At 39.4% G+C, this 22843-nt stretch overlaps 1 non-coding gene across 1 annotated transcript; it reads left to right on the forward strand.

Moving 5' to 3' along the window:
• The first annotated feature begins 21719 nt into the window (after positions 1-21719).
• LOC131226441 (small nucleolar RNA R71) lies at positions 21720-21826 on the forward strand. Its single transcript, XR_009161826.1, has one exon. It is a non-coding gene; the product is annotated as a small nucleolar RNA R71 (small nucleolar RNA).
• The last annotated feature ends 1017 nt before the right edge of the window (positions 21827-22843 follow it).

Genomic DNA, 22843 nt, shown 5'->3' on the forward strand with positions numbered 1-22843 from the left:
GCACACCTCAGATTGTGCCAAAACTGCAACTTCTAATTTAGGGATCGCAATGGGGTGTGTCACACGACGTTGGAACCGTAGTGTGGTCTAGTGGATTTCCTTGCTCAGGCTCATGTTGAACTTGCAATTCCTCGTGATTTGAAGGCTTGTTAGCTATAGTAGCATTAGTTGAAGCATTACAACCAACTACTCAGCTCATAATTCTGAAAAATTATTACATCGATAAGTGTACTTGTGTCAAAGTGTTCTCTTTATACAATCGGTATAAAAAGACAATTGCTGACGACCAAGTATTATATCGAGTCCCACCGAGCGTGCCAAAAATGTTTGCACTTAGTTTGTTTTCTGTCACATGTAATGTGTGTGGGTGCTTCAGAATCGATAAAGCGGCTCAATCCAAATCGATCAACTTTGACCCCAAGCATTAAAATAAGCAGATACATCTAATATGAATATATATATATAATCATATTCTAAGAAGATCGGTTTCTTTCTCAACCATTTACAGAATTTTATAATGATCAGGTGAAAATCAAAGGGTGGAGTTTTTCCTCTGAAGATGGGTTGCCTTTTTGCCTTCCTTAAGAAATGACTTTATAATACTAATGCAATCAAATAAATGGAACAACTCACAATTGGTCACTAGGAGCAACTGCATGATATTTGATAGAGGAGAAATCTAATGTATGAGTTATATATTTAGATTAAAACTAAGAATTAACAATACTTATAGGATAAGCTGAGATAAAAGATAAATTAGTAAATTGGTTATTTTTTTTTATTGTTATTGGATTGTATGTTGATCGTTTTTTTGATGTGTAAATTTTCTCTCATATTTATAAATTTCTCATGCACCTTGTTCTTCCATATGCTTCTTCCCTTATTGTAACGGTTGCAGTAGTTAAAAAGCCTTTTTCTAGATAATTCTCTTGTTACATTTCTTTTTTGTGATTGTTCCTCTTCTGTTAGCTAAACTGCATTTCACTCTTCACTCTTTAGACTTTTAAGTAACTTAACCACATCACTCCATAAGCCATCCACTAAGTGTAAAATTAGATTTATGTTAGTTATGATTCCGAAAAAAATACTCTTAAGTATCTTGAAATTTTTTTCATTCACCTCTTATTTCTTATACAATGCCACATATCACCCTCCTATTAGCTTAATTCAAAATGACCAGAAATAAAGTACAATAGCTTGATAACAATACATTAAGAAAATGTAAACATGCCATACTTTTAACTCAAATTAGACTGAATATATTTTGAACCCCATTCTTGCGTAAGTTACACTCCCAAATTCCAATTGTTCAAGCCTTGATTAATGGACATCTGTTTGTTAAATTAGGACCATTGGGTGCTTCTCATTTTTAACTGCAAAATGAATGTCCAATAGTTCATTTTTGGGTACATCTAACCTGGGACTTATAATTTGGACAGTATAGTTTGTATTAATTATATGACACGTAGGCAATTTTGTGGTGATTTTTCAGGGTACCATATCACGCTGTGCGATCGTGTCAGTTTTTCTCTATTTGTGATGGACCATTGGATAAATGATTCGGTGCAACTGGGACACACTCATCCAGCTCCATGCAGGTTGTAAGGAGTGACTCGTCTTATCAAACCGATCAGGTCTGACTGAGTCAGATTCGGACGAGTCAAACGGAAGCGGGTTGGCTGGTGTACCAGCTATCTAGGTGATGTATTGACGTCAGCAAGTTATGTGGGTTCCATCATGAGGTCTGTGTTATATCCAAACCGTCCATCCATTTTACGAGCTCGTAGTAAGGGTTGAGTAAAAAAATAAGATAGATCTAAAGATCAAGTGAACCACACTGAAAAAAGAAGTGGGGGATTGAACATATACCATTGAAACCTTTTTGGAGGTCACAGAAGTTTTGGATTGATATGATATTTGTTTTTACTCTTCATCCATGTCTTTTTGAAGTTATGAACAGATTGGATGGAAAATAAACATTATGGTGGGCAATGTTTTAACGGTGAAAATCATTCTTCCCGCTGCTATCTGTGGTGTGATCCGGTTGAGCTTTGGATATGATTCGTTTTTTGTCTTATGCTCTAAAAGGATCTCAAAAAATGGATGAACGGTGTGGATATAATAAATACATTATTTTGGGGCTATGTAACTTTGATGTCCTTTGAACCGTTCGTACAACTGGGAGCTCGAAGTGCTAGCTATATCGTATGATACGTACGGACCCACACTAGCTATATCGCTGGTGTGTGGTACACGAGCCAATCAGCGTCCGAGTCAAACGGGCTTGTTTGAGTCTCAAAATCATGGATGGACGGTTGGATCGGTTTGACTGGAACGGATGGCGTTCTCGATTGGGATCGGATGAGTAACTGTAACTAGTCCGGTCCATCCATCATAGGCAGCCCATCGTAAACATCCCCGGTGCTGGCCAATAAATGGGAAACGGATTGGCTACTGACCCTGTCACTAATGGCTAGTGGTCGGTGCTCTGTGGGACCCACCATGATGTATGTGTTTCATCCGTACCGTCCACCCATTCCTCCATATAGTTTTATGACATGAGCCCAAAAATGAGGTTGATCAAAAATCCCAAGTGGACCGTACAGTGTTAATTTAACGCCCACCATTAGAAAATTCTCGGGGCCAATAAAAGTTTTGGATCGAGCTGTTATATGTTTTTCCCTTCATCCAAGTCTGTATGACCTAATAAACAGGTTAGATGCCAAATAACCATTACAGTAGGCTTGGGAGGTTTTTAACGGGGGACATTCAATCAATACTGTTTTCCCATGATGTGGTCCACCTGAGATTTAAATATACCTCATTTTTGGGATCAAGCCTTCAAATTATCTTTCAAAATGGATGGACGGCGTGGATAAAACATATACATCTTGGTGGGGTCCACGTAGCACCGACCACTAGCCACCTGGCTGATGGCAGCGTCACTAGCCAAACAGCGTCCCTTATATCCACACCGTACAATCATTTTGAAAGCTCATTCTAGGGCATGATCACAGAAAATGAATCTGACTCAAATCTTAAGTGGACCACACCACAGAAAACAATCGTGATTGAATCCCCACCATTAATAACTTCATGTATTCCCATCTTACCTGTTGACAAGGTCACAAACACCTGGATGAAGAGACACAAATATCATCTTGATCGAAAGCTTTCTTCAACTCACAAGAAGCTTTTAATGGTCAACCACCATTATTTCCTATACTATGGTCCACCTGGGATTTGGAACTGCTTCATTTTCTGGGTCATCCCTAACATGAGCTTCCAATGCATATGGCGTGGATATAGTCAAATACATCATACTAGGGCCCACAGTCAGGGTCCTACGCACCTCAGTGGATCTGGGTATTACCTAATCTAATCTGCTAACTGTAGAGGTGTACATGAGTCAAACCGAGTTGAGCTTGGCACAGCTCTACTCTGCCCGGTCACTAGCTAACCCAGCTTGAACTCAGCTTGGCTTGATCCTTGAGCTTGACTAGCCAGCTTGACTTGGTTCTGTCAGCAGCTTGGGCTAGTTTGAGCCGAGTTCGAGTCAAGATCGAGCTAAGTTCATTTGTGCAGCATTTTTACAAACACATGGACTACACCTTCAAATTCTTAATGTATATAAAACAACAACAATAGTTCTATAGGTATTTCATCAAACACCTTATAGGCAAGGTCAAAATCAAGAAAAAAAAAAGAGGATATTTGTTTCATATACATACCTTTTTTGCCACTAGCCAACACTTCATTGAGTCATTTCATCAAATACTTGTTGAGCAAAATCAATTTGATCCGAGTTTGATTTGAGTTGAGGTTTGATCTCAGTCGAGCCGAGCTCAGGCAAACTAAAAAATTCAGCTCAACTCGGCCCGAACTCAGTTTCGAACCGAGTCCAATCAAGCTTTTTCAAGTCGAATCAAGTGAGCGAACCGAGCTAAATCGGTTGGTGTACAACCCTAGCTCCCTGCGATGGGAAGCTAGGTGGGGCCCACTGTGATGTTTGTTAAAAATACACCTCATCCATCTGTTTGCCGGATCATGTTAGGGCATGAGCCCAAAAATAAAATAGATCCAAACTCGAGTGAGCCAAAGGATGGGAAATAGTAGATAGAAACATGGGATCAATCATGATATTTATATGCCAACAACACCGTTCATAAGTTCATTCCTACTAATAGAAGACAAAAAATATTGGCCTGATCCAAAACTCATGCAACCCCACAAATGTTGAAATGTTGGATGCCCAATTCTCATTGTTTCCTGTCGTGCAGCTCACTTGAGTTTTGGATGACTCATTTATAGGCCATGTCCTAACGTGGTATAGCAAAACGGATGGATGAACAGAATAGATTTATCACAAACATCATGGTGGGCCCCACCTAACTTCCTGTTGCAGGAAGTTCCTGCAGTCGGCATACCCCCGTGAATTAGGCTGGTACACGCATGGGTCCTATACCCGTAATTTGCCAATTTCCCCTACCAAGGGGCCATTTCCCAGTGTATCTGCTGCCCACTAAATAGTTTTGGATGGAAGCGGATTCTATGGTGTACAGAATACCACCGACCTGGGTGTTGCGTTGACATCACCAAGTTTCGTGGCCTGCACCATGATGTATGTGTTATATCTATACCGTCCATACATTTGGATAGATCATTTTACGTTGTGACCCCAAAGTTGAGGGAATCCAAAGCTCAAGTAGGCTACGTCCAGTGGGGACAATGATGCCCACCGTTGAAACCTTTCTATGGCCATTATAGTGTTTATTTTCCATTCAACATGTTCATGAGATCATCAAAACTTAAATTAGGGGGAAAAACAAATATCAACTTAATCCAAAACTTTTGAATCTCTCAACAAGTTTTTAGTAGCAGATGTTCAATCTCCATTATTTCACGTGGTGTGGTCCTTGAGATTTGTATATGCTCATTTTTTGGTGAGTTTTTTACTACTGTGTGACCCACTTATGGGCCACGCACCTTACTAAGAATAGTCCCCTACTGTAGGGACAACTTTTCATAGGTCAAATATGCCCCTACTTTATCAATTTCACTCGGTTCTCTCCCTTATACCCAAATACATGTCCGAACTCATTTCTATCATCCCTATTCATTCTGTTCACCTATTTTCTTTATTAAATCTCCATAGAATCTCTATCCTACTATCACATTATATCTTTCATGTTCCATTATACTCAAGGCTACCTGCATTCATTTTCTGAGAAGACGTAGATGCATTGAGAAACGTGAAATCTTGTAGGCTTTTTTTTGAAGAACATGTTTCACATCAATGCACTCTTATTCTTCTTCTTGAACATGGATTTCACTGATACGGCGGTTGTGGGAGGTAAGGATGTTTAAAATCTGAAGAATTACCTAGAAGTTTGTGGTCAATTTCATGCACTACTACGTCAATTTTACGCGGTTATCCAATAAACTTCAAGAAGTTCGCGGTCAATTTGACGAAGTTTCGCGGTCAATTTATTGAATTTATTGGTCAACTTATGCACTACTTGGTCAATTTCACTCATTTTACAGTCAATTTCAAGAAGTGAAAGGTCAATTTGACGATGTTTCGCGGTAAATGTAATGAATTTCTCGGTCAATTTCATGCACTTCGTGGTAAATTTCACACATTTATCCGTCATTTTCACTCAAATATGACTGACTCATCAGTCATTTCACTCAATTCGCGGTCAATTTCACTCACTTTGTGGTCATTTTCAATCACTTCAGGACCGAGAAGTGAGTGAAATTCATCGCGAAGTGAGTGAATCTGCCCTATAAGTGAGTGAAATTGACTGCAAAGTGAGTGACATACATCCCTGCAATTGAGAACTTTGAAAATTTGATCGATAAGTCAGTCATATTTGATCTGGTATAATGGTGGATTTCCTACTACTTGGTCAAATCCACCTTATACATGTGAATACTAAATGAGTTATATATCATTGTGTTTGTTTTCAGAAAATGGCCTTGATAATTATCCTATGCTCATATGGTAGGGAGTTAGTAAGGGAAAACAATCGATACATGTACAAGAGTGGAGACTCGAAAACTACTGCTGTGGGCGTTGACACTACATATGATGAACTTCTATTGAAAATGTACATGATTGCGAAGAGTAGACCTGAGGATTATGATATTAAGTTGAAAGTATTGTATCCTTGCACAAACGAATCAGTCCCTCCAACCGTAATTGAAGATGACAAAGATGTGAGAATGTTCTTGGCAACATAGTTGAAGCATCCGGATCACTACATCCCTTTTTTTATCGAGACAATGCAGCGCGTTAATGAGGCAATACTCGAAGACCTGGTGGCTTACAGTGGTTTTGAACATGATGCCCCAACAGTAGAAAGTTTGGGTGAGGAACATGTCTTGAAATATGAATATATGACATCACCTTCACAGGTTCCTCTAAGCAACACTCCAGTACCTGAGCTGACTCAGACATCAAACTTCATGACAAGTCAAGTGAGGGCGTCAGCTGACTTGAAGCTTAGAAGTGAATATACGATATCATATTCATTTACAAGAGTAGATTTGCCCTCAACATCTAATGCCAGAAACGTAAGTGGAAGCAACATTCCATTGCCCGAGTAAACTCGAACATCGAACTTCACCACAGGCCTTACCATTGTGCCTTTCGAGAACGCTGGTTTCACTAATGCAGACCTGTCATTGTGTTCATATCCACTTAATGACCTGATTGATATAGCCGTTGGCTAAACGTTTAAGGATAAGAGCTGGCGTAAGTATGTTTTGATCCAATTTGCAATTCGCAACAACTTTCAATACAAGGTCCTGTATTCCACATCTAAGAAATTCACTGTGACGTGTATGAAAGATATGTGTGAATGGAGGGTACGCGCATCTAGGGTAAATGATGCAGGGATATTCAAGATTAAGAATTATACGTCCATACATACATGTGGAATGTCATGGATGAAGAGTGATCATCAGCAAGCAAACAGTAAGCTAGCCAGTGAACTGGTTGTCAATCGCATTGAACAATGCCTGGGATTAAGGCCGAAGGACATTATATTCACAATGCAAGAGAAGTATAATATTCTTATTAACTATAAGAAGGCATGACATGCTAAAGAAATTGCAATCAATCGTGTAATGAGTCTTATGAAGACTCTTACAAAGAACTCCCGATGTACTTGCATGAGTTGAGGATGGCAAACCCGGGGACAGTGACTGCCTTGCTTGTGGATCCACAAACGACGAGGTTTGAGAGATGTTTTGTTACGCTCGGACAGTGCGTCAGAAGTTTTCAAATATCTCTACGAAGGGTCTTGGCCATTGACGGGACGCATATAAAAGGTAAGTATAAGGGTGTTCTGTTCGTTGTTACGGTTTTGGATGGTGACAATCATATCTTTCCACTTACTTTTGGTATCGGAGAATTAGAGAACAGCAGTAGTTGGAACAGGTTCCTTACCTACCTCAGTTGTTCGTTAGGGGATCTGCCTGGTCTTGTGATCATATCAGACCGGCATAAAGGTCTAATGAAAGAAGTTCCCCTGGTCTTCCAAGCAGCAATTCATGGCTATTGCGCCTACCATATATACCAAAACTTGGTGGACACGTTCAAAGACAGGTCGTTAGAAATCTACTACTGACAAGTTGTGAAGACTTGTAGCTGCGAACAAACAAGGTATAATCGTCGAAGTTGCAAATTTTCAATATATCCGGAATAATGTAATTTGTAATGCAGTTTTTATAATATGACTGTGAGTGTTATATATTGAATACATTTGTTGCTTTATTTGAAATTGCGAATTTCTTACCACTACGATTCAAACTTTGAATAAATATTAATGATTGGCCAGATACTTTTTGAAAATCCAAGTCCTAGAGGGATTTCAGGAACCTGCTACTATTATGCTTATAATCCGAGTTATGAAAATTAAATTTGGGTGGTGTGAGTAGGATTGCATTGAAATCATTTTAGTAAATCTGGAACTCCTATTCGATATCCTTGTCTGTATAACCTGATTCATGTCACAAGTTCAAGTTCTTCACTAAGGCCACTTTAAGTCAATAAGACATTTATTTCACGGTGAATTCCCTTCACTTCGCGGTGAATTCCATGCATTTCATGGTCAATTGGATGCATTTCGCAGTCAATTCCCTTCACTTGCGGTCAATTGCATGCATTTCGCGGTCAATTCCCTTCACTTCGCGGTCAATTCCATGCATTTCACGGTGAATTCCCTTCACTTCGCGGTCAATTCCATGCATTTCACGGTCAATTCTCTTCACTTCACGGTCAATTACATGCATTTAGCAGTCAATTCCCTTCACTTCGTGGTCAATTCCATTCATTTTGCGGTGAATTCCGGCGAATTCCCTTCACTTCATAGTCAATTCCATGCATTTCGCGGTCAATTCCCTTTACTTCACGGTCAATTCCATGCATTTCGCGGTCAATTCCCTTCACTTCACGGTCAATTCCATGCATTTTGCGGTCAATTTTGGCGAATTCCCTTCATTTCACGATCAATTCCATGCATTTCGCGGTTAATTTCGGCGAATTCCCTTCACTTCACGGTCAGTTCCATTCATTTTGTGGTCAATTCCCTTCACTTCACGGTCAATTCCATGCATTTCACGGTGAATTTCCTTCACTTCACGATCAATTCTATGCATTTCGCGGTGAATTTCCTTTACTTCGCAGTCAATTCCATGAATTTCATGGTGAATTCCCTTCACCTCGCGGTCAATTCCATACATTTCGCGGTCAATTCTCTTCACTTCACGATCAATTACATGCATTTTGCGGTCAATTCCCTTCACTTCGCGGTCAATTCCATTCATTTTGCAGTGAATTCCCTTCACTTCACGATCAATTCCTTGCATTTCGCGGTCAATTCCCTTCACTTCACAGTCAATCCCGTGCATTTCACGGTCAATTCCCTTCACTTCACGGTCAATTCCATGCATTTTGCGGTCAATTCTGGTGAATTCCCTTCATGGTCAATTCCATGCATTTCATGGTCAATTCCCTTCACTTCACGGTCAATTCCATGCATTTTGCGGTCAATTCTGGCGAATTCCCTTCACTTCACAGTCAATTCCCTTCACTTCATAGTCAATTCCATGCATTTCGCAGTGAAATCTAGTGAAGTCCCTTCACTTCACGATCAATTCTATGCATTTCACGGTGAATTCCCTTCACTTCGCGGTCAATTCCATGCATTTCACGGTTAATTCCATGCATTTCGCTGTGAATTCCGATGAATTGACTTCACTTCACGGTCAATTCTATTCATTTCGCAGTCAATTTCCTTCACTTCACAGTCAATTCCATGCATTTCACGGTGAATTCTCTTCACTTCACGGTCAATTCCATGCATTTTGCAGTGAATTTCCTTCACTTCGTGGTCAATTCCATGCATTTCGCGGTGAATTCCGGCGAATTTCCTTCACTTCACGGTCAATTCCATGCATTTTGCGATGAATTCCCTTCACTTCGCGATCAATTCCATGCATTTCGGGCGGCACCCCTGCACCTATTGAATTCGAATAATTATGGTGGGGCCCACATCATTTGAATTCAAATAGTTTTGGTGGGCCCCACACCTATTGAACTCGAATAATTGTGGTGGGGCCCACATCATTTGAATTCGAGTAGTTTTGGTGGGCGCCGTACCTATAGTACGTAGTTTTGGGGCCGATCACACAAAACAGCCATGGCCCCGCACCTATTGTACGTAGTTTCGGGGCCCTATCACAAAAAAAAGTCATGGCCCCACACCTATTGTACGTAGTTTTGGGGCCCATCACACTAACCCCTAAACACTTGCCGAAGCCACTGACTAATATGGTCATGGTCATCTGATCAAAATTAATGTGTCCTTTGTTGTCAGAAGTGGACCCTATCAAAAGGACTGTCCATATTGTCCATATTGTTTACCAGACCTTATTTGATCCACACCGCTCATTTTGTGTATGGGCTTGGATCATATGAACATGTTTGTCTTGATGCAAAATTTTCACATAGCTGGTGAATGAGAGTTCTATAGAAAAAGAAATGCATGGAATTGACCGTGTGAAGGGAATTGATCGCGAAATGAATGGAATTGACCGTGAAGTGAAGGGAATTCACCAGAATTCACCACGAAATGCATGGAATTGAACGTGAAGTGAAGGGAATTCGCTGAAATTGACTGTGAAATGCATGGAATTGACGGTGAAGTGAAGGGAATTGACCGCAAAATGCATGAAATTAACCGTGAAGTGAAGGGAATTTGCCGGAATTGACCATGAAGTGAAGGGAATTGACCGCAAAATGCATGGAATTAACCGTGAAGTGAAGGGAATTGACTGCGAAATGCATGCAATTGACCATGAACTGAAGGGAATTCGTTGAAATTGTCCATGAAATGCATGGAATTGACCGTGAAGTGAAGGGAATTGACCGCGAAATGCATGGAATTGACCGTGAAGTGAAGCGAATTGACCGCAAAATGCATGCAATTGACCATGAAGTGAAGGAAATTTGCTGGAATTGTTTGTGAAATGCATGGAATTGATCGTGAAGTGAAGAGAATTGACTGCGAAATGCATGGAATTGACCGTGAAGTGAAGGGAATTGACCGCGAAATGCATGGAATTAACCGTGAAAGCTAGCTGGTGTCAAAGCTCTATGGGCCTACAATGATGCATGCGTTTTAATCATGTATTTTATGCATGCGCTTTATCCATGCTCTGTAGGCCTACAATGACGGGGCGACAGGGAAATAGATTGGTTACTCCCCCTGCCACCAGCCCCGTGGCTGGTGGTTGGTGTTCTGTGGGCCCCACTATGATGTATGTGTTTCATCCATTTCGTTCTTCCATTTTTAAAGATCATTTTAGTGCTTGATCCAAAACATGAGAAAGATATAAATCTCAAGTGGACCACACCACATGAAAACAATAGTTATTAGATATCCACCATTAAAATCCTCCTAAGGCCTATTGTACTGTTTATTTGGCATCTAATCTGTTGATAAGGTCATATAGGCCCAGATGAAGGGAAAAAACAAAAATCAGCTTGATCTAAAACTTTTATAGCCCCCAAAATGTTTTTAATGGTCGTTACTCATTTAAAACTGTTTCTTGTAATGTGGTCCACTTGAGGTTGAGATATACCTCATCTTTGGTCTCATATCTTAAAATGATCTTTAAAAATATATGGACGACATGGATGAAACAAATACATAATGGTGGGGCCCACAGAGCACCGACCACCAGCCATTGGCTAGTGTCAGGGGGAGTAGCCAATCCATTTCCGGGCGGCAGTGCCGCAGTCCGGCGGTACTATCGTCGCCCGCTGGACAGTCTGGGAGGCATTGCCACTCAGTCAGTGGTAGTGCCGCATCCATGGAAGGAGGAAGTGGATTAGCTGGTGCACCGCACACCAGCTATATAGCTAATGTATTAACGTCAACAAGTTCTGTGGGTCCAATCATGAGGTATGTGTTATATCCAAACCATCCATCCATTTGGCGAACTTGTATTAAGGCTTGAGATGAAAAATAAGACAGATCTAACTATCAAGTGGACCACACTGTAAAAAACAGTGGTGATTGAACGTCTACCATTGAAACCCTTTTAGGGGTCACAAAAGTTTTGGATCAATATAAAATTTATTTTTCCTATTCATCCAAGTCTTTGTGACCTTATGAATAGATTAGATGGAAAATAAACGTTATGATGGGCCCTACGAAATTTTTTTAATGGTGAAAATCAATATCCCCATTGCTATGTGGTGTGGTCCAGTTGATCTTCGGATATGATTTTTTTTTCTTTTTTTGGATAATGCTGTTCACTCCCCAAGTATAGGGTTGTGATGTAGTAATAAACTCGGTGAGACTGAGGTCGAATCCCAAGGGACTGATACCTGTACGTTATCTGAAACTAAGTAGAACTAGAACTAGACTAAGATGAAATCTAAATCGAATGTAATTTGATTAATAATGATGAAATAATTATCTAAAATTTTAAAGAATTCAGGGAAAGGAAACTAGGGATTCAGAGGATCCACTTGTAGAGATCAGGGAGATCTTATGCCTGCATCAAAAACTCAACTGGACTTAGAGTGCATCTTCATCCAGTTGAAGGGTGTAACCATGAAGATCAAAACTGAACTTCCTTTGATCTAATTTTCAAGGGATGAAAGGTATATGAATTAGAATGGTTCTATCACCAAACCATGCCCAGGAGACAAAGTAAACAATAGAATTAAACTAATTACCAACCAATCAATAATGTATGAAGGTTAGGAAGGGTACTATCATCCGACCATGCTCAGGAGACAATGGCGAACAACAGGGCTTCCTCCCGTCATAAACATAAAAAGGAAAGGAACATGCTCAAAGTCATCGCAGACCCATTATAATTTTAGTCACAACAGACCATTAAAAACTAAAAATATTCCCTTAATTAAACCAAAATCAACATCAATTCAGTCTAAACAAAAGGCATAGCAAAAAGTCTCCCATCACGCTACAGGCTTCACCTCTTAGCCCTAGCTAAGAGGTTTAGCTACTCATAGACATGATTAGGCTAAACATCTTTAAAAGAAAACAATTAAAACTAAAGAAACAGGGAAGAAACGGAACCAGCCAGCCGAAACTCTCTCTCTCCTTCTTGCTCTTCTTGGCTTCCCACGTCTCCAGCTCCGATCCTCTCTCTTCTTCCTGTGTGTCAGCCTCCCCCTCTGTCTCACGTTCTCTCTCTCACTTATAGGATGTTCCAATCGGTAACTGGAAGTGCGTAAGAGGCTCTTACGCACTCCCTGTTGCAGTAGGAGACAAATTTACTTACGCTGATGTTCTCTGGGGGCCCTTTCTTGAGTCAGACAGGAGATCCACTTCGTTCACCAGCTTCTCCTCGAAATTTCAATGGAGATAGCCGGTTTTGGCTGTTTGTCGATCTTGCTCAGGGAAGAATTCATTCCGCCGTCCATCCTTCTTTTGATCATGATTAACACGTGCTCGCGTGCATGGAAATACAAGGACACCTAGGCTTGAACGAGAGGGTCCTTGGGCTCCTAATGGACGGTCCAGATCAGACCATTGATACCTGATGGTGGCCCACAAGAGTTGACCGCAAGTCCCTGTTGCGAAACAGAGTCAACGCACGTCGACTTTGTTACTTGCGTTGGCCCACTTATTGAATCCAAATGGAAAATCCACTCCGTCCATTGGTTTCAGGACGAAACCATCCGGGAATGAGTGTCTTTGGAGTGAAATCGGTGTAGCCCACGAGATCTTCTACTCCGCCGTTCATTCTGCGTTTAACGGCTGGGAACGTGCGAACGCTTTCATGGGGCCAAAATTCCACCTTGGAGAGATTCGTGGCCACCTCCCAGGATGAATGAACGGTTAGGATTGATGAAATGTGAGCTGGGTGGGCCCCACTACACAAAACGGATGGACCGCATTCGTTCGCTGTCTTGGTGCAGGAGATGGATCGGGTCAGCCTGGTTTTGACCGGGCTGCCTGATCGGTGCACGTCCAGTGCATGTGTGCTATGCACATGCATCATGTAAAGTGGGTCCCTCCTTGATGTATATGAGAAATCCACACCATCCATCTTGTTCCCCATCTCATTTTAACCGTGGGGACCTAAGTTGAAGCGTATCCGGACAGCAGGTGGGTCCCAAATCGTTGTTTTATGGGCTGATCTGTCCATTGGTTCACTTCCACAGGGATCGAACGATTGAAATTTGACATGTACGGTTAATTCATGGTCATTAGGCCATGTATGAAGTTTTGAGCCAATCGGATGGCAGAAACCCTATGATCCTGCATTCTGGACCATTTTCGGGCTTCTTTAATGTGAATGACTTGATTTCCTCAAATCTCTATCGTGTAAGCCCTTGATCCTGGTCCTATGGAGTCCCGTCCAATGCCTCAGTGATGCCAGAGCGTTAAATTTATACTTTTAGCATCCTTTTTCAATCCAAGCTCGTAAATACTCCCTTCATCACAAACACGATTAAATCGGGCCGTTAAACAGTACCATGTTCGTAAATCTAGGCAATAACTGGGGTCTGATATGCAATATTTAACCCTCATCAAATGCTTCAAAATGATCTTGAAATATGGATGAACGTTGTGGATAAAATAAATACATAACTGTGGGCCCACTCGTACAACTTGGAGCTCCAGCGCTCGTCTTTGCGCACTAGCCAATCCACTTCTATAAGAAATGGCGAAGGTATTTTCATCCACTAAAAGTGTGCTATACATCAAGGGATTAGTTGGGTAAGGAAAGTTTGGTTGGGCCTAATAAAGTAAGTGGCTTGAAAATGAGTCGTATAGTAGGAAAAAACTCTTCTTAGGTTCATATCTTAAAATGTTCTTTGCAAATAATGAACGATTTAGATATAACACATGCATCATCGTGGTCTCAGAACTCGGTGTTGGACAGGGATTTGGTACTACCCCTATTCCGAGCTGGAGATAGGCTGGGCACCGAGGGGCTGCAGTGATGTATGAATTTTATCCACATTGTTCATCAGTTTTTACATATCATTTTAGATTATTAGATTATGAGCCCAAAACTAAGGAGGATCTAAGTCTCAAGTGGACCACACAGTAGGGATTAAATTCATACCATCTGAAAAAAATCTCAGGGACTACTGAGATTTTAAATCAAGATGATATTTGTTTGTTCACTTCATCCAAGTGTATATGACCATATCAGCATGTTTGATGGCAAATATGCAACACTGTGGGCCGTAAGAAGGTTTCAATGGTAGGCGCACTTATCACCACTGCTTCATGTGGTGTGGGCCACTTGAGCCTTGGATCGACATTATTTTTGGGCTAATAATCTAAAATGATATGGAAAAATGGATGTACAATGTGGATAAACTACATACATCACGGTGGCCCCTTGGTGGCCCCTTAGAGCTTCTGCCTATCAGAGCTTCAAACATGCGGACTAGTACTAATCTAAGCCCTTTCATTTTGGGCTTTTTGGTCTAGATGGCCCGCACTATGATGTAGTCATCAAAAGAGCTCATATGGACTATATTTAAGGATTTATGGTCCTAAATCCACTTTTTCATTTTTTAGAGGATGAAAATGCCCCTCTACCACAATTGTGCCTTGTATGGCAGGCTCTTGTCTTCAAAAGTGAAAGGTCCTTTAAAAAAAGACATGAACCCCACCTAAAATTGAAATTCGGCCCATCCCTTGACCGATCTGATCAATTCATTTTTAATCAAATAGTCATGAACTAGTATAATGGTTTTTTCACTTCTATGTTTAACGCACTTTGTGGCCTATAACGACACTAATGTTGTGCATTCATTCTATACCATTTTCTCCAGTGTGGTCCATCTGTGATAAGTTTTGCCCTCAAACTTCAGCCAATGACATGGAATTAAAACCCTCTACATATGGATGGGATGAATTTGCTTTATGACAACCTAGTGGGCCCCACATTAGATGTGGATGGGTTCAAAACATGGGGCCCTTCTACACAAGGGCTATTTGATTGTTTCCTTCTTCCTTGATTTTTTCACAGGAGGGGATGATAGTGTTTTTTTACTCAATTCCTTCTTCCTTCATTGATTTTTTTTATAGTTGTTTTTTGGTTTTTTTTTTTTTTTTTTTTTTTTTTTTTTTAAATTTTGTATGAATGATGAGAATTTGTGAAAGGAAATAGGGTGTGGAAGAATATTATAATGAATGAATTTTTATAATGGAAGGATGTTGTAATTGATGAATTTTGTGATGGAAGAATGCTGTAATGGATGACTGTGATGAACGTTGGAATGAATGAATGTTGTAATGGGTGACTGTTTTGATGGATGAATTTTCATAATGGAAGAATACTGAGATGAACGTATATTTTAATGGATGAATTTTGTATGGTGGATCATCTATATTTACTATGGATCATTGATATTTTCACTGTAGATCGCTAATATTTAGTGTATATCATCAATATTCACTATGGACCGATGATATTAAGAGTGGACAGCTAATATTTATAATGGACTGATACTGTTAAGAGTGGACTGCTGATATTCAATATGGATCATTGATATTTCTACTGTTGATCACATATATTCATTGTGGATCGTCGATCTCACGAAAATGGCCATAACTCCCTCATTACATATCGATGCGGGTGATATTGTGCTCGTTGGAAAGGTAGTTTGATGAAATTTTAAAGGGCTTTGTAATCATATCATTTGATTGCCCAAAAGTGAGCCCAAATTTCATCATTCACCGTGAATCGCTGATATTCATTGTGCGCTATCAATCTAAGGAAAACTACCATAACTCTCTCGTTACATATTCGATTTAGGTGATCTTGTGCTCGTTCAAAATGTAATTTGATGAACATTCAAATGGATTTGGAATAATTTCATTTGGACACCATTTGTTGTCCAAAAGTGGGCTTAAAATTCATCATTCAACGTGGATCGCTGATATTCACTGTGAGTCATTGATCTGACGAAAATGACCTTAACTCCCTCTTTACATGTCCGATTTAGGTGATCCTATTTTCGTTGGAAAGGTAATTTGATGAACTTTCAAATGGATTTAGAATCATGTCATTTAAACATCATTTGATTGTCCAAAAGTGGGCCCGAAATTTATTATTTATTGTTAATCACTGATATTCACTTTGGGCCATCGATATTTTGAAAAGGGCCATAACTTCCTCATTACATGTCTGATTTGGGTTATCTTATTCTTGCTGGAAAGGTAATTTGATTATCCAAAGTAGTCCCAAAGTTCATCAATGATTGACATTGAATGAGAAAGTTTAAACTGACTTTTGGGCAATCAAATGGTATCCAAATGAGATAATTTTAAAGTCATTTGAAGGTCATCAAGTTACTTTTACAACGAGCATAAGATCTCCCAAATCGGACATGTGACGAGGGAGTTATGGTAGGTTTTATAAGATCAATGGCTTACAATGAATATCAGTGATCCATAGTGAATGATGCACTTTGGGGATATTTTTAGACATTTAAATGTTGTCCAAATGAGATCATTCCAAATCAATTTAAAATTTCATCAAATTACTTTTTCGACAAGCATAAGATCACCCAAATTAGACATGTAACGAGATATTTATGACCATTTTCGTCAAATCGATGGCACTAGTGAATATTAGCGATGCACTGTGAATGATGAACTTTAGACCCACTTTTAGGCATAAATACTATACAAATGAGATTACTCTAAATCAATTTGAAAGTTCATCAAATTACCTTTCTAATAAGTATTTTTGGTTACTCCTTTAAGTCATGTATTTTGATACAGAAGATCCTTAAAAGAGACAATTGTAAAGCATACTTTACGTGATAGCAGAGCAGAGCCTACTACCTCGGGTATTTAAAGCAATGGGGTTGTATGTATAGATTGAAAAATGATAAATCGAAAATACGGCCTTCGCTTTGAAGTTGAAATATAATAGAAAAAGATTAAAGGATTAGAAGAGATGAGAGGACAGAGACGCAGAGTCCTAGTCTCTCTCTCTCTTTCAGGTTCTCTAGATGCTTTAGACCTCTCTCTGTCTCTCCCTTCTGACTGGCTCTCTCTTCACTCTCCTTGGCTTCCTCTTTTCTTTTCTTTTTTTTCTTTTTTTCTAAAGGCGAGAATGCCTTTTTATAGGGTTTGGAGGGTAAGTTCAAACCTCACGAGCTTCAGGCTTGATGCATAGTTAGGTTCTTATGAACCATGCCATCCCATGAGTCATGGATGGGCATGGTTGATAGTGTAAATCATGGCATGGATGATGACAATGATCATGGCATGGATGGTGACATGTATGATTGGGGATAAAGGCATCATATTGCGTCGGTACACTCTTCCCAACCTTTGACATCTATCACAAGCAACACAGAAAGCATGGGTGTCTTTAAACATGGTGGGCCAGTGAAAACCACACTGCATGATTTTTTTAGTAGTTTTCTTAGCAGAAAAATGGCTACCACATGCTTCTATGTAGCAAAAGGAAATAACACTCTGAACTTCATCCTCTGTGACACAACATCTAAAAATCTGATCAGTCCCATATTTATATAAATACGGGTCATCCCCGAAGAAGTTCCTAACCTCGGTTTCAAAAAGCTTCCTATCTTGTGACTTCCAATGATATGACATTTTTTCCTTTACAAGATAGTTCACTATATCCGCATACTAAGACAATTTAGAGATCGCAAATAATTGTTCATTAGAGAAAGTGTCCTAGATATGCATCTCCTCAGTGGAATCATCTAACACCAATCTAGAAAAGTGATCGGTCACTACGTTTTCTACTATTTTCTTATCTTTTATCTTTAAGTCAAATTCTTGGAGTAGGAAGATCCATCTCAAAAGTCTCGGCTTTGTATCCTTCTTAGACTGCAAATATTTCAAAGTTGAGTGGTCCGTGAAAATGACCACTTTGGATCCAAGCAAATAGGATCTAAACTTATCCAAAACAAAAACTACTACAAGTAACTCTTTTTCAATTGTTGAGTAGTTCACTTGGGCCGAGTTTAGAGTTCTACTCACATAGTGAATAATGTAGGGCCGTTTATCTTTCCTTTGGCCTAAAACAACCCCTATGGCATAATCACTTGCATCGCACATTAGTTCAAAAGGAAGTGTCAAATCTGGTGGACGCATGATAGGTGTGGTGGTAAGGGATGATTTAATTTTATTAAAGGTACTTGCACACTCATCTGTCCACTTAAATGGAACATCCTTTTGAAGAAGATTAGTCAAGGGACTAGTAATGGCGCTAAAGTCCTTGATGAATCTTCTATAGAAACTAGTGTGCCCTATAAGTGATCTAATATCTCTAACAGTTCGGAGGATAGGTAGATTAGCAATAATGTCGAGTTTTGAGCGATCTACCTCAATTCCATTTTTGAAGATAACATGGCCCAAAACAATTCCCTTTTGAACCACGAAATGACATTTCTCCTAATTTAAGACAAGGTGTTTCTCTTCACACCTAGATAAGACAATAGATAAATTGTTGAGGCATTCCTCAAAACTACTTCCAAATGCAGAGAAGTCGTCCATGAAAACCTCAAGAAACTTCCCAACCATATTTGAAAAAATACTTAACATACACCGTTGGAAAGTTGCTGGGGCGTTACACAATCCAAATGGCATCCGTTTGAAAGCAAATGTACTAAAAGAACAAGTGAATGTGGTTTTCTCTTGGTCTTCCAGAGCTATCTCTATTTGGTTATATCCAGAATATCCATCAAGAAAACTATAGAAGGAGTGACTTGCTACCCTCTCTAAAACTTGATCAATGAATGGTAAAGGGAAATTGTCCTTCTTTGTGACCTGATTTAATTTTCTATAGTCAATGTAAACACGCCAACTAGTGGTAACACGTGTTAGTATGAGTTCATTATTAGAATTCTGCACAATAGTTATTCCGAATTTCTTTGGGACTACTTGAGTTGGACTCACCCAAATACTATCGGATATTGGGTAGATGATTACCACATCCAATAATTTGATCACCTCATTTTTTACAACTTACATCATGTTTGGATTGAGATGCCTTTGAAGTTGTCTAATTGGTTTGGCGTCCTCATCGAGGTGGATCCGATGAGTGCATATGGAAAGGCTTATACCCTTGATATAAAAAATGGTCCAGCCCAAGGCTCCTTTGTGGTCCCTTAGAACATTCAACAATTTAATCTCTTGATCCTTGTCTAAAAATGAAGAGATCACCACAAGATAAGTTTTATTTTCACCTAAGTATACACACTTAAGCTCATTTGGTAGTGGTTTTAAATCAAGCTTTGGAATATTGGTTGGTGATGACAGAGGTTGCGAGTCCTTGATAGATAGGATTTGAGTGCGTGGTCTCCATTGGTACATACCAATATCCTGGGTGCTAGTGCTCTCATTATCATCACAAATTTCAGCAAGCACTTTTTCTAAATCAGAATTTTTTAAGTCCCCAAAGACTTGAATCAATTCCTTAGTCAGACTAGGTTCCAATTCCTCTTTTTCTATCACGCAGTTTATGAAATTCAGCTCATGGATTTCATTATTATCAATGGGCTGCTTACATATATTGAAAATATTTAACTCTAGAGTCATATTACCAAAAGACAAGTTCATCATTCTATTCATGCAATTTATGATTGCATTTGAAGTTGGTAGGAATGGGTGGCCTAAAATGATGGGAACCTGAGCGCTAGCGTTTACACATGGTTCAGTGTCTAGTATAATAAAATCCATGGGGAAGTAGAATTTCTCCACTTGGACTAACACGTCCTTTAAAATTTTCCTTGGTACCTTAATGGAGTGGTCAGCGAGTTGGAGTGTAATTGTGGTTGGTTTAAGCTCGCCTAACCCCATTTATTTGTAAACCAAATAAGGTACTAAGTTGACACTTGCACCCAAATCTAGCAAAGCATGCTCAATTTGGAAATTCCTAATAATACAATGAATAGTGGGACTTCTCAGGTCTTTGTATTTGGGTACGGCCATTTGTTGAATGATAGCGCTCACTTTCTCAGTAAGGAAGGCCTTTTTGTACACATTTAATTTCCGCTTTACAAAGTACAAGTCCCTGAGATATTTAACATATGATGGAATTTGTCTAATGGCATTAAGCAGAGGAATATTAACAGTAAACTTTGGAGCACATCTAATACCTCTTGATAAGTCATGGGGATAGTTAGATTCTGAAGTCTAGATGGGAATGGAACTAGAGGCTCATATGACTTAGTCTCTTTATCCTTTTGCTGTTGTGGCTCTTGAACCATAGCCGGTTCATCATTTTCTTGAGACAATGGCTCATCCTCCGGTATTTCTACTGGTTACATTATCTTGTTATCGATCTCTTTTCCACTTCTCAAGGTAATGATGGCCTTAGCTTGTTCATGATGTAGCACACTTGTATTTGAGTCTCTAATGAAATGTGTGTTTCTAGGGTTTGGCACAGGTTGAGAAGGAAGGGTGCCTCTTTCCCTAGCATTTAGTTGAGTCTCAATCCTAGCAACGGTCATCTTTAATTCCTGATTTGATTGGATTAGAGACTAATTCATTTGAGCATGAAAGTTCATATATGTGGTCAATGCATCCTCCACAGATGATCGCTTTGGCGAGGGCACATATAGTGCATTGTTAGATGCCCCGAAGAAGTTGTTTTATGGAGGCATTTGAGGTGCATTACGCGTATTAATTTGTGGTTCATTCCTCCAACTAAGATTAAGATGGTTTTGCTAATTTGGATTATACGTGTTTCTCATTGGTTGCATAATTGACCTTTGGTAGTTATTTATAACATTTGCTTGTTCATGCTCATGCGTGATATTTTGTATAACTAAGATTATTGGACAATCTTTTGTGTCATGGTCTGTACCACCATAAATGCTACAAAAATTACCTAAGGAAGTGTTTGCTTTAACCATATCAACCTTCCTAATTTCTAAGGCTTTGACCTTTCTAGCTAATGCAACGAAGTTTGCATTAAGGTCGTCTTCCTCTCTTAGGACATACATCCTCACTTTCTTTTTAGGAATGGGTCTAGTTTGGTCTGGTTTAGCAGAGACATCTCATGTCTGCATATTCTCTGCTAACATATCTAGAAAATCCCAAGCCTCATTATGATTCTTGTCAAGAAAGGTTCCACCACACATCATCTCTATGAACTGAGGGGTATCCATGGTGAGTCCTTTTCGAAATGCATCAATCACGTGTTATGCTTCATAACTATGATGTGGACAAGTAATTAGAAGGTCTTTGAAGCGCTCCCAAGCTTGAAAAAATAGTTCATTCCCCTTTTGGGAGAATGACATGATTTCTTGTTTTAGTGCATTTGTTTTGTGCTCGGGAAAGAACTTTTTCAAAAACTCTCTACTTAAGGTTTGCCATGTATTGATGGTATTAGGTCTTAGAGAGTTGAGCCATGCTTTGCCCCGATCTTTTAGAGAAAATGAGAATAACCTAAGCTTAAGTACATCCCTATTGCCATTGTTTACTTTTAATGTTTCAATTACTTCCTCAAAGTCATTGAGGTGCAAGTATGGGCTTTCAGAATCCAAGCCATAAAATTTAGGAATCAATTGAATCACACCTGGTTTAAAATCAATGTTCCCTGTGTGAGTAGGGAACACTATGCAAGATGGTAAAGTTGATCCCTCGGGGTGTAGATATTCACATAAAGTCTGTGGTTGGTTTAATACATTCATATGAACTTCATTTTCATCCTCAAGAGGAGGATTAGGTTGATTTTCTCTGTTTTGATTTATAGTTGGATCTGACATATTTGGATTTGGATTATTAACTGGGTCTGCCATGGAATCCAAGTGATGCTGAGTGCCTCTTCTAAGTGAATGATTAAGGCCTGGAACTAGTCCACCTTAGGAAGAGAGTCGATTGTTTTGATCCCTACTCTAATGGGACATAAACCATCCACACCACACAACAAATACCACTAATTCAAATAGCAAGTATGATACTTAAAATAAAAATAAAAACTTAACCAACAACCTAGGCGGCAGGGCCGACTATGAGGGTTCAATCCACGAAGCAAAAATAAATTAACAACCCAGGCAGCAGGGCTGATCATGAGGGTTCAGTCTATAAAGCAAAAATAAATCAACAACCCATGTGGCAGAGCTGACCATGAGAGTTCAATCCACAAAGCAAAAATAAAAAATAAATCAATAAAAGTAAAACTAATGCAGAAATTAAACTATTATAATCTGAAAAATAGATTCAGCGGATGATCTTTGTGATCAAACGGTAACTGTATGACAACCATAACATTTGGGTGATAAAATTCCAAGCAGGGCAACCTTATGTCATAGTTAGTGCTTAAAAGACCCAAC

Source organism: Magnolia sinica, chromosome 14, assembly GCF_029962835.1.
Source record: "Magnolia sinica isolate HGM2019 chromosome 14, MsV1, whole genome shotgun sequence".
NCBI lineage: Eukaryota > Viridiplantae > Streptophyta > Magnoliopsida > Magnoliales > Magnoliaceae > Magnolia > Magnolia sinica.